General features: G+C 37.1%; 1 protein-coding gene and 1 pseudogene across 1 annotated transcript in view; both read right to left on the bottom strand.

The window, feature by feature from the left end:
• Positions 1 to 14,078, bottom strand: part of KCTD8 (potassium channel tetramerization domain containing 8) — a 253,625-nt gene that overhangs the window by 199,146 nt on the left and 40,401 nt on the right. The window lies entirely within an intron of this gene.
• LOC136123732 (enhancer of rudimentary homolog pseudogene) lies at positions 3,490 to 3,889 on the bottom strand (annotated as a pseudogene).

The raw sequence follows: 14,078 nt of genomic DNA, 5'->3' as shown, positions 1-14,078 counted from the left end.
TTTAGAAAAGAAAAATAAAACTACATAGAGAAAGAGACCTCAATAGTGCCACCATTAACCGCTGTGTGAATTTAAGCAAAACTCTTGAGTCACAGAAGCCAGCTTACCCAGAAGCTACTAACGCTTAAGCTTCAAGGATCCCTCCCAGGCCCCAGGAGGAACCCTAGCAATGGATTTACACTTAGATCTTCATAAAATTTGCAAAAGATATCTTAACTGCAATTGATTCTAATTGCTGTCTTTTCCTATGTTGATTTCTGTCACACTGAAGTGTTTGTGAGCACTTCAGGAATCTGGCTAAGGGGAATTTGAATTAGGAATGCATGCTGTCTGATATGCTGAAATTTTAAATAGCTTCCATTATATTACCCATTCCAGAGTACAAATGGCTTCTAAGAACACTTCTACTGTCCACCAGCACAACTTACTCAGCTTTGAAACACAAAGGCATAGACTGAAGATTATATCATGATATAATTGTGTCCTTTGCCACCCACTATTAAAAGTATGTGGTCAGTGAAGGAGAAACAAGATTGTCAATGAATGGAGCCAGAAGCTAATCTGTGAGAAATTCTTTCACTTATCGAACATTTTAATGTAAAAATGAAAATGGAAAATTTATCAACACAGTTAAAACGGAAGGTATCTCTTGTCAAGATACTCAACAATGAGCATATGTAAGCATAAAAGCGTATTTTGGCAGGTTTCGAGTTGAGCAAAATAGAATTTATCAGAATTACTCTGTTTGCTGATCATAATGTGAGTACATCTGTGTGTAAAGTCACATGGTTTATGCATCTCAATGATAAAAAAGTGTATTTCAATTTCAGTCATACAAGAGGAAAAGCGGAATTTTCTCTCATTTTTCCTATAGAAAATATTACAAAACCCTTTTAGTAGGTAGAAGGTGGAGGCATTCTATTAGTTTGCTAGGGCTGCTACAGTAAATATCACAGACTGGGTGGATTAAACAAAAGAAATTTATTTTCTTGTGGTTCTAGAGGCTGGAAGTCCAAAATCAAGGTGCCAGCAGGTTTGGTGTTTCCTTGGGTCTCCCTCCTTGCCTTGCAGATGGCAACCTTGTGACTGAGTCTTCACATGGTCCTTTCTCTGTGAGCACACATTCCTGGTGCCCCTTTGTGTGTCCTAATCTCCTCTTCTTCAAAGGATACCAATCAGATTGGATTAGGGTCCACCCTACAGGCCTCGAAGGCCCTATCTTCATTCTGAGATAAGTAGGGGTGAGGGTCTCAACACACAAATTTTGGGGGAACACAATTCAGCCCATAACAGACACTAAGAGTATGCAGCCATAAAATGTAATTAAAAAGTGACTTTTGTAAACAATTAACAATTTTTTAACATCTTTATTGGAGTATAATTACTTTACAATGGTGTGTTAGTTTCTGCTTTATAACAAAGTGAATCAGCTATACATATACATACATCCCCATATCTCCTCCCTCTTGCGTCTCCCTTCCACCCTCCCTATCCCACCCCTCTAGGTGGTCACAAAGCACCAAGCTGATCTCCCTGTGCTATGCAGCTGGTTCCCACTAGCTATCTATTTTACATTTGGTAGTGTAACCACCAATGTTCATGTCACTCTCTCACTTCGGATTTTGGGATGTTTTCAACATTTGTCATCTTTTTTAAATGTGCAATTTGTTGCAATTTATTTTCTCATGTGAAAGATACATTCACTTTTGTACTGAGTTTTTTATTCATAATTTGCTTTGTATTCCTTCAAGAGAGCTGCTTGCCCTCCATATTGCACTGGATTCGGTTGTTACAAAAAGGAGGATCCATTCCCATCTCATAGATTCAATATCTTTATAGGTTCAATTGATTAATCTCTAAAATAGAAATCATTTTATTGATGTTGAAAAATGTGTAGTTTCCATTTCAATACAAGATATCTGCATTTTGCAAAGAAATGGTCATCTCTGAAATGTCATATATTGAAATTGTTTCCTAGAAGGCCATAAATAACATTTTTCCTAATATACAATTGTCCTTAAATCCAGACATTAAATTCCTTGCGTGTTATTATATTTCATGTCTTGTTCCTACCTCTCTATATAAAAGTCATAAGTAGAAAAACATTTAAATACCAATGAAGGAAATGTTGCCTAGTGACACCAGCAGTATCTACACGAGCCTGCCCTTACCAAGAGGACAAACGTATGACATTTTACATTTCTATATTATAGTCTATACATCATTCTTTAATGAGGTACTAATTGTGTAAACCTGTATAGAGTTTCTCCTGGATCATCAGCATGCCCTTGAGTATGATCTAAGTTTTGCCTTAGGTCTAAGGAGATAGAATCCAGAAGAGGAAATAGACTGAACGACCTCAAGAGCTGGCCTGTTTGACAGACAAGCAGGGCAGTAGTGAGAGAGAGAAATTGGGAAGTTGATTCATAAAATTCTCATATTTTGCATTTCAAGAAATCTCCTAACTCACATTCATTCAAGATTCTATCATTTTATGTTTAATTTCATGTTTGAAGTCACATAAAAGTAATGAAGCTTGTCAAGCAATCTCACTTTAAACAAGTAAGAAGAATTTAGGTCAGATTTCAGGTGCTAAATGCCTCTCTTGTTTCATAATAATCACAGTTCACCTTCATGTGGCAAGGTTTGAAGTAAAATATTTTGGGTTGTTTAGGACAAAGCTGCTTTGAAAGCCTAAAGAAAGTACAGTTCAAAGTAAATAACTGCAATTTTATTTTTCAAAATTTAAATTTCATGAGCTTCTTAATTTAGGTCTGGATTTCTACATTCTAGGATCTAAAATTAATGATATTTACCAGCTTTTGTTCCAACCAAAACAATAGCAGAAAAAGGATTTAAAACACTCATGCACGGTCTTAGGTCAAAAAATAATTGCAAAATGTGCTCCTATTAAGGGTAAAAGATCTGATTAGCCAGGTCGTTAAAATCAAGCAAGAGTAGAATAGGGCATGGTCATAATTTGTGTCACTCTTCTAATTTTCTTGTTTCGTCCTCTGGAACTCTACTCAAATAGCCCCACATAGCAAGAAAAAAAGTATTATCCATTCTTCTCTTAACCCAAGCTAAAACCCAAAAAGTTTCTTAATGGTGGTCAATGTTAACTTGGGGATGAATTAACCAATCATCTCTCTAGTTATGAGTATTTTTTTTTAGCTAAAGAACATTTATTTGTTTTTCACTAAGACTCTGTCTTGAGGACATAACTAAACCGCATCACCACCCCCCACCCCAATGTGAAGAACGGTTAGTACAGTGAAGTTATAAAGCAGATAGGAACAGTTTGAAGGATTGGAACCAACATTAACTGACAGAAACCAACTCCCATCTAAATCATCATAAAAATGTTTAAGTAAAAAAAAAAAAAGGAGGGGGCGGGGGGGAAAGGGGGTTTCAGACTGAACAAGATCCTCACATTTCATCTAATACATTCAATCCTGGCTAGAGTGCACCAAAATGGAAACAGGATTACTATAATACAAAACTTCCACTACAGCACACTGTACACAGCTGTGTTCCAAGCCCACCCCGTCCCCCTAATGCTTCCCAACTCAACTCTTTCCTGGCCTGTTGTGCCTGTCGACAAAGGAGCACCTGGATCTTCTCTTTAATCCAGTCTTTGCCATAAGGCTGGTTTGTCTGGGTATCAGCTCAGTAAACATGGCAGCTGAGGTCTGCTGGGTCATCAATAGAATCAAACAACTGACTGACATCATATGTGATAGAGGGGCTGTTGGGATTCATTCTCTTCAGATGTTCTTCATACATTTTACAAACACCTTCCATGCATTCATTCACAGATTCATAGTCAGCATAAGTTCTGCCTTCCGGCCTCTTGGTAGGCTGTTACCAGCAAAATGGTGTGAGACATCGCACCAAACTCTTTCTCTGCAGCCACTCCTGACTCGGCCGCTGCACCTAGTTATGACTATTTTGAAGAGCTTGCCCAGTTTCCTCCAGAGAACAACCAATAGTACAGTTCTTCTCATTCCAAAGCACATCTTTATGCTCTGAGCCATTCTGCGCACAAGTTTTAGAGGGAACTAAACCAGAGTAGAAGAGATGGGTGGCTACGCTAGAAGATTGGCATGATATTTTGACAGCCCTGCTTTCTTTGAGATCAACTTATATTTTGCACTTCTTGGTAAGGTTATAGTCAATAGAAAAATATAATACATCTCATCTAGATTGAGACATTTCTGCTTTCTTCATTATATTCTGGATACCCTCTTCCTCTCCCCACACTGGGATAGCATCCAAGGATGAGGAGGTGAAAATACAGTGGATATCAGTTCTGAGATTAAGAGAGAAAATGGACAAATATTTGGTAGTCAGCATAGCATGCAAAGGATATACTGGATAGCTTTCAAGAGCAAAATATAGTCTGGATAGTTAACTTCAAAGCATAATTTTATACACTGAAAGATATGGCTCTTCTCTTTACTTAACTCAAACATGATCTATAAAATATCAAATGTAAGAAAAGGATTTAGGAGAATAAATATCTATGGCAATGACAGATTTGACCAAAAAGAAAAAAAGTTGAAGTAAAATTTTTGAAAAAAATTCAAGTGATTCAAGTGCATCCCATCTGTGCTTCTTGTCACATTATTTTTATCTTCAAATTTACATATTGTATTTACAAATGTTTCTGTTCTCAGGTTAATTTTAAGAGCTCAAGTTGGGTATTTAAATGTTTGAATTAAGCATAACAACTAAATAAATATGAGAACACAAATCTTGGATGTTAAATGCATATAGAAGACTATCAAATTTGTCTTCTTAATCCTCAGCCAACACTTGAGTTCAGTTCCATCTAATAATCCACTAGAGATTCCATTGTATTGTCCAACCATCAACCCACAATTCTCTAAATACATTACTTTTTCTTCCTCAGCAAAGTACTGCTTTACATTGTTTCCTTACTTCAATCAATGTTATCAAAATCCTTTCAATTACTTAAAATACAAATTTCAGCATCTTCATTTTCTCTTTCATCTCTTTCATCCCCAAATAAGTTCTAAAGACACTGCCTTCCAAAATCTCCTCTTTTATTAACTTAGGCAAGGTTTTCATCATTCTCATCTCAACTACTACAATAAACTCCAAATTCATTTTAATGTTCAAACACTACCTCTTTCTAGTTACCCTGACATAGACATCACATCAATTTTTTTTTAATTCACTATTTTCACCATGACATTCCATCACCGTGGATCAAATCCTTCAATAATTATTTACCACCTACTCTAACAATTTTAAGCTTTCTAGTCTGTTACCTACTTTCTCACACTGCCTACCAAATTCTCATACTTCAAGAGTTAATCTGGTCTCACCTCTTCTCTGATTTTTCTTTACCCTGTGTCATTAGAAGCAGTATGGTAGAGTAGGAAACATTTACTCTGAGGCTTCAGGTGACTGTGAGATGAAATCCCAGCCCTGTCATCTATCTACTGGGAAGAACAAGTTAAACCCTTGAACCTTGGCTTCATTATATGCAATATATGAGATAATAAAGCCAAATTCCTATGGCCAATGAAAGATTAAATGAAACAGTGTATGTAAAGTACTAGCAAGGACAAATGATTTTACTTGGCAGATTATTAAATACTAATCCATATTTCTAAATATAATAGTAAAGTGTTGTTAAAATTATGACCTTGACTCACCAAATGATGCCTAAACATTTATTAAACAAAAAAGAAATATCTGTAGCAAACTCTTATTACTACCATACATTATTGTTCTATGAGCCCTTTGAAAATTGATAATATATACCTGGTGTATGGCCTTCATTTAACTAGAATTCTTTATTAACAAATAAATAAATAAATAATAATTCCCTCAAATGACATATCCACAAACAGCCAGACAAAATTTAATATAATTAATGGTTAAGAAATGAGTGTGAAGATTTTTGAATTTAGAAAGACCTGAATGGAAAATTTCTAACCATCCTTTTAGAATTATGATTCTTCTGAGTGAAATGACTGACAAAGAAGAAAGTGACATTTTTAAATATCCAAGGGAGACCCCAAGCAAAATCTGCAACTCTTCCAAGAAAGAACTGTCATACAATATCAAGTTGTACTGGCAGAGCAGTCCATATCCTCTAAGGGGCAGGAGGACAAGCTGGTGACTCAAGTGGTCTAGCTGTAAGAAGCATGGTGGTAGCGAGCGGAGAGATTATAAGGAACTGATGGGGTAAGAGGAGGGACATTCAGAAACTAAGAAATAATAGTGAAGTGGTAGCTGGGTGCTTATCTTTAGCTTACACAAAAATAATCATTTTAAGGGACATAATTCAGTAACATTTTACCAACTTGGTAGAGATTATGAAGCTAGCAATTTCAACCATGTAGAAAAATATACTCAAAAATCTGCAGAAGAAAAAAAAAGCTTTCAGCCATCTTTATTATTTTGGAAAGAATTGAATGACTCGCATTATCAGCTTTCCAGTTTATAGTGTATTTTAAAAGAGCAAGGGTTGAAATAAGCGATAGAATAGAGCACCTAGGAAACAGAAAAAAAGAAATTGGCAACTAAATACCTGACATAAAGGACAAAAGGAGAAAACACACAAAAATCCAAAGCACAGCATTCTGAGGCTTTTATTACAAGTTCTCTCAGCCTTATATTTTTCAATTGCTCCAAGGGCTTAACTTTTTTTTTTTTTTTTTTTTTCTGGTACGCGGGCCTCTCTCTGTTGTGGCCTCTCCCGCTGCGGAGCACAGGCTCGGGACGCTCAGGCTCAGCGGCCATGGCTCACAGGCCCAACCGCTCCATGGCATGTGGGATCCTCCCAGACCGGGGCATGAACCCATGTCCCCTGCATCGGCAGGCAGACTCTCAACCACTGCGCCACCAAGGAAGCCTTTCACTTAACTTCTTAACAGTACAGTGACTAGTATTCTGAATGAAGAACCTTCTTAATTTTACTCATCCTCCAAAAAACTCTCCCTAAAATATACTGCATGATTTCCTCCATTATTATACATATTATATAGATTCTAATATAATATTTTTTCTTGAGATATTGCTGTAAAAAGCTAAAATACTTAAATACTCTGAGAATAAAAAGTATGTTCTCTTTATTCTGTGAATTATATAGAAATTGTGTTCAAGCTAATGAGTATGGTCCTCTTGTTTGATGGATCTCAACATCACTCTGGATTAATGCCTAGTGACAAATATTGACTAAATATAAGACTAAATCACATTAATGATAAACATGCATTGAATGCTTTTTATGGTCCAATACTGGGTCATACTCTTTGCCTGTTTTATCTTACTTAATAGTATCAATCATTTTTATGCTATAACTGTAATTATTATTCTTATTTTACAGTCGAGAAAACTGAAGCATAAGAACGTAAATTAATCTTTCCATATTCCTAATGAAAAGGGACAATAGTATATATGTTGTGATTCTCTGATTTGTCATTTTCCAAAACAGTTGTACAAAGTACTGTGTTAACATAATTAAGAGTTTCCTACATCTAAGACATTTGGGGAACTTAAGGTTAGGTTCAATATATTTCACACAGGACTTCTGAATGACTTTAATATCTTAAGGAGTACTAGGTCTCCAAGAAGCGTACATAAAATGTAGACTAACATTCAGTTAATCTCACCATTATTTGATCATGCACTCCACTTTTCTTAGAGCATCTTGAAAAACTAGTTTTTCTTGGGACAAACTTAGAAAACAGCTCATTTATAAAAAGCACAATAATTGTTTTCATATAATCATTAGTTCTTTGATACAAAGTTGAGAACATAATGCCAAAAAAACACAATTCATAGGGCTTCCCTGGTGGTGCAGTGGTTGAGAGTCTGCCTGCCGATGCAGGGGACACAGGTTTGTGCCCCAGTCTGGGAAGATCCCACATGCCGTGGAGTGGCTGGGCCCGTGAGCCATGGCCGCTGAGCCTGCGCATCCGGAGCCTGTGCTCCGCAACGGGAGAGGCCACAACAGTGAGAGGCCCGCATACTGCAAAAAAACAAAACAAAGAAAACACAATTCATAAAAATAATTCTGTTTTTCCAAATATAGTACACATGGTGTTATGGGTTGAATTGTGTCCCCCCAACAAAGGTATGTTGAAATTCTAACCCCCAGGTCTTCAGGATATTACCTTATTTGAAACTAGAGTTGTAACCCACGTAATTAGTTCAGATGAGGTCATACTAGAGTAGGGTAGGGCCTTATTCTGATATGACTGCTGTCCTTATACGAGGAGGAGAGACACAGTAAGGAGAATACCATGTGAAAACACAGACACACTGGGAAAATGCCATGTGATGACAAAGGCTGCAGTTGCAAGCCAAGCAGCAGACTGACAGCCACCAACAGCCACCAAAAACAGGCAAGGAAGGAGTCTACTAAGTGTCTTAGTGGAGCATGGCCCCACATATACCTAGATTTTGAACTTCTCCAGAATTGTAAGATAATAAATTTCCATTCTCTTAAGTCACCCAGTATATGGCACTTTCTTACAGCAACCCTAAGGAAACCAATATGCATGGGTTACAAGAACACAAAATATTGATACCTTGAACATGGGATACAATATAGAATATTTAGAGTAAAGCACTGTGTAATAATTGCAGAGAGTAGATAATCTGGAAAGAAACTTGAGAGCAGATAGTCATGTGGCTGAGAAGAGATCTACTTGTTTATATTAATTTTTTTAAAAACTAAAGTAAGTATTTGAACATCTGTCTAAACATCAATTTTCTTATCTGGAAAGTGGGGTTTCCAGCTCATTCCTTACAAGATTATAATGATGATTAAGTGGGAAACACAGTATATAGGAAGCAATCAAGACATATAATTACATTACATTAGGTACTTCATACCATCAAGTTATCTCTGCAGCCTAGACCTCATGTTATCTCAGAGAAGTCCAAAGTCACTGAAAACGTGTTATTCTAGTGAAGAAAGAATTGATACTATAGAGGGCAGAAGCAAGAAGAACTACAATTCTGCAGTCTGTTGAATGCAAACCACATTCACAGAAAGACAGACAAAATGAAAAGGCAGAGGACTATGTACCAGATGAAAGAACAAGATAAAACCCCAGAAAAACAACTAAATGAAGTGGAGATAGGCAACCTTCCAGAAAAAGAATTCACAATAATGATGGTGAAGATGATCCAGAATCTAAAAAAAAGAATGGAGGCAAAGATCAAGAAAATGCAAAAATTTTAACTAAAACCTAGAAGAATTAAAGAACAAACACCTAGAAGAATTAAAGAACAAAAAAACAGAGGTTAACAATACAATAACTGAAATGAAAAACAGAGTAGAAGGAATCAAGAGCAGAATAACTGAGGCAGAAGAAAGGATAAGTTACCTGGAAGACAGAATGATGGAATTCATGGCCACAGAACAGAATAAAGAAAAAAGAATAAAAAGAAATGAAGACAGCCTGAGAGACTTCTGGGACAACATTAAACACAGCAATATGCACAATATAGGCACCCCAGAAAGAGAAGAGACAGAGGAAGGACCCAAGAAAATATTTGAATAGACTGTAGTCAAAAACTTCCCTAATATGAGAAAGGAAATAGCCACCCAAGTGCAGGAAGCACAGAGAGCCCCAGGAAGGATAAACCCAAGGAGAAACATGCCAAGACCCATAGTAATCAAATTGACAAAAATTAAAGACAAAGGAAAATTATTAAAAGCAACAAGAGAAAAATGACAAGTAACATACAAGGGAACTCCCATAAGGTTAACAGCTGATTTCCCAGCAGAAACTCTGCAAGCCAGAAGGGAATGGCATGATATATTTAAAGTGATGAAAGGGAAGGACCTACAACCAAGATTACTCTACCCAGCAAGGATTTCATTCAGATTGGACAGAGAAATCAAAAGCTTTACAAACAAGCTAAAGCAAAGAGAATTCAGCACCACCAAACCAGCTCTACAACAAATGCTAAAGGAACTTCTCTAAATGGGAAACACAAGAGAAGAAAAGGACCTAAAAAACAAACCCATAACAATTCAGAAAATGGTAATAGGAACATACATATCGATAATTACCTTAAACGTGAATGGATTAAATGCTCCAACCAAAAGACACAGGCTCGCTGAAAGGATAAAAAAAAAGACCCATATATATGCTATCTACAAGAGACCCACTTCAGACCTAGGGACACATACAGACTGAAAGTGAGGGGATGGAAAAAGATACTCCATGCAAATGTAAATCAAAAGAAAGCTGGGGGGGCTTCCCTGGTGGTGCAGTGGTTGAGAGTCTGCCTGCTGATGCAGGGGACACGGGTTCGTGCCCTGGTCCGGGAAGATCTCACGTGATACGGAGCGACTGGGCCCGTGAGCCATGGCCGCTGGGCCTGCGCATCCAGAGCCTGTGCTCCACGACAAGAGAGGCCACAGCAGTGAGAGGCCCACGTACCGCAAAAAAAAAAAAAAGAAAGCTGGAATAACAATACTCATATCAGGTAAAATAGACTTTAAAATAAAGAATGTTACAAGAGACAAGGAAGGACACTACATAATGATCAAGGGATCAATCCAAGAAGAAGATATTACAATTATAAATATATATGCACCCAACATAGGAGCACCTCAATACATAAGGCAACTGCTAACAGCTATAAAAGAGGAAATCGACAGCAACACAAAAATAGTGGGGGACTTTAACACCTCACTTACACCAATGGACAGATCATCCAAACAGAAAATTAAGAAGGAAACAGAAGCTTTAAATGACACAAAAGACCAGATAGATTTAATTGATATTTATAGGACGTTCCATCCAAAAACAGCAGATTACACTTTCTTATCAAGTGCACACAGAACATTCTCCAGGATAGATCACATATTGGGTCACAAATAAAGCCTCAGTACATTTAAGAGAATTGAAATCACATCAAGTATCTTTTCTGACCACAAGGCTATGAGATTAGACATCAATTACAGGGGAAAAAAACGTAAAAATACAAACACATGGAGGTTAAACAATACGTTACTAAATAACCAAGAGATCACTGAAGAAATCAAAGTAAAAAAATACCTAGAGACAAATTACAATGAAAACACAACAATCCAAAACCTATGGGATGCAGCAAAAGCAGTTCTAAGAGGGTAGTTTATAGCAATACAAGCCTACCTCAAGAAACAGGAAAACCTCAAATAAACAATCTAAGCTTACACTTAAAGAAGCTAGAGAAAGAAGAACAAACAAAACCCAAAGTTAGAAGGAAAGAAATCATAAAGATCAGAGCAGAAATAAATGAAATAGAAACAAAGAAAACAATAGCAAAGATCAATAAAACTAAAAGCTGGTTCTTTGAGAAGATGAAAAAAACTGATAAATCTTTAGCCAGACTCATCAAGAAAAAGAGGCAGAGGACTCAAACCAATAAAATTAGAAATGAAAGAGGAGAAGTTACAATGGACACTGCAGGAATACAAAGCATCATAAGAGACTACTAAAAGCATCTCTATGCCAATAAAATGGACAACCTGGAAGAAATGGACAAATTCTTAGAAAGGTATAACCTTCCAAGACTGAACCAGAAAGAAATAGAAAATATGAACAGACCGATCACAAGTAATGAAATTGAAACTGTGATTAAAAATCTTCCAACAAACAAAAGTCCAGAACCAGATGGCTTTACAGGTGAACTCTATCAAACATTTAGAGAAGAGCTTACACCCATCCTTCTCAAACTTCCAAAAAATTGCAGAGGAGGGAACACTGCCAAAATCATTCTAGGAGGCTACCATCACCCTGATACCAAAACCAGAGAGAAATACTCCAAAAGAAGAAAATTACAGGGCTTCCCTGGTGGCACAGTGGTTGAGAATCTACCTGCTAATGCGGGAGACACAGGTTCGAGCCCTGGTCTGGGAAGATCCCACATGCCATGGAGCACTAAGCCCACATGTCACAACTACTGTGCCTGTGCTCTAGAGCCCACGAGCCACAACTACTGAAGCTTGCGCGCCTAGAGTCCATGCTCTGCAACAAGTGAAGCCACCACAATGAGAAGCCCATAAACCACACGAAAAGTGTGCCCAGCTCTCTGCAACTAGAGAAAGCCCATGTGCAACAACAAAGACCCAACACAGCCAAAATAAATAAATAAATAAAATTTTGAAAATAAAAAAAGAGAAAATTACAGACCAATATCACTGATGAATATAGATGCAAAAATCCTCAACAAAATACTAGCAAACAGAATGCTACAACACATTAAAAGGATCATACACCATGATCAAGTGGGATTTATCCCAGGGATGCAAGAATTCTTCAATATATGCAAACCAATCAATGTGATACACCACATTAACAAACTGAAGGATAAAAACCACGTGATATTCTCAATAGATGCAGAAAAAGCTTTTGACAAAATTCAACACCCATGTATGATAAAAACTCTCCAGAAAGTGGGAACAGAGGGAACCTACCTCAACATAATAAAGGCCATATATGACAAACCCACAGCAAACATCATTCTCAATGGTGAAAAACTGAAAGCATTTCCTCTAAGATCAGGAACAAGACAAGGATGTCCACTTTTGCCAGTATTATTCAAAATAGTTTTGGAAGTCCTAGCCATGGCAATCAGAGAAGAAAAAGAAATAAAAGGTATCCAAATTGGGAAAGAAGTAAAACTGTCACTGTTTGTAGATGACATGATACTATACATAGGTAACCCTAACGATGCCACCAGAAAACTACTAGAGCTAATTAATGAATTTGGTAAAGTTGCAGGATACAAAATTAATGCACAGAAATCTCTTGCATTCCTGTACACTAACAACAAAAAATCTGAAAGAGAAATTAAGGAAACACTCCCATTTACCATTGCAATAAAAAGAATAAAATACCTATGAATAAACCTAAGGAGAAAAAAGACCTGTATGCAGAAAACTATAAGACACTGATGAAAGAAATTAAACATGATACAAACAGATGGAGAGATATACCATGTTCTTGGATTGGAAGAATCAACATTGTGAAAATGACTATACTACCCAAAGGAATGACTACAGATTCAATGCAATCTCTATCAAACTACTGCTGGCATTTTTCACAGAACTAGAACAAAAAATTTCACAATTTGTATGGAAACACAAAAGACCCCAAATAGCCAAAGCAATCTTGAGAAAGAAAAACAGAGCTGGAGGAATCAGGCTCCCAGACTTCAGACTATACTACAAAGCTACAGTAATCAAGACAGTATGGTACTGGCACAAAACCAGAAATGTAGATCAATGGAACAGGATAGAAAGCCCAGAGATAAACCCAAGCACCTATGGTCAACTAATCTATGACAAAGGAGGCAGGGATATACAATGGAGAAAAGACAGTATCTTCAATAAGTGGTGCTTGGAAAACTAGGCAGCTACCTGTAAAAGGATGAAATTAGAACACTTCCTAACACCATACATGAAAATAAACTCCAAATGGATTAAGGACTTAAATGTATGATAGGACACTATAAAAGTCTCAGAGGAAAACATAACATAAATCACAGAAAGATCTTTTTTGACCCACCTCCTAGAGTAATGGAAATAAAAGCAAAAATAAAAAAATGGGACCTAATGAAACTTAAAAGCTTTTGTACAACAAAGGAAACCATAAGCAAGATGAAAAGACAACCCTCAGAATGGGAGAAAATATTTGCAAACGAATCAATGGACAAAGGATTAATCTCAAAAATACATAACCAACTCATGAAGCTCAGTATTAAAAAAACAAACAACCCAATTAAAAACTGGGCAGAGACCTAAATAGACATCTCTCCAAAGAAGACATACAGATGGCCAAGAGGCACATGAAAAGCTTCTCAACATCACTAATTATTAGAGAAATGAGAGTCAAAACTACAATGAGGGGGCTTCCCTGGTGGCACAGTGGTTGAGAGTCCGCATGCCGATGCAGGGGACGCAGGTTCGTGCCCCAGTCCGGGAAGATCCCACATGCCGCGGAGCAGCTAGGCCTGTGAGCCATGGCCTCTGAGCCTGCGCATCCAGAGCCTGTGCTCCGCAATGGCAGAGGCCACAACAGTGAGAGGCC

This window comes from Phocoena phocoena, chromosome 5 (assembly GCF_963924675.1).
Source record: "Phocoena phocoena chromosome 5, mPhoPho1.1, whole genome shotgun sequence".
Lineage (NCBI taxonomy): Eukaryota > Metazoa > Chordata > Mammalia > Artiodactyla > Phocoenidae > Phocoena > Phocoena phocoena.
This window is presented reverse-complemented; position numbering and strand designations above follow the sequence as displayed.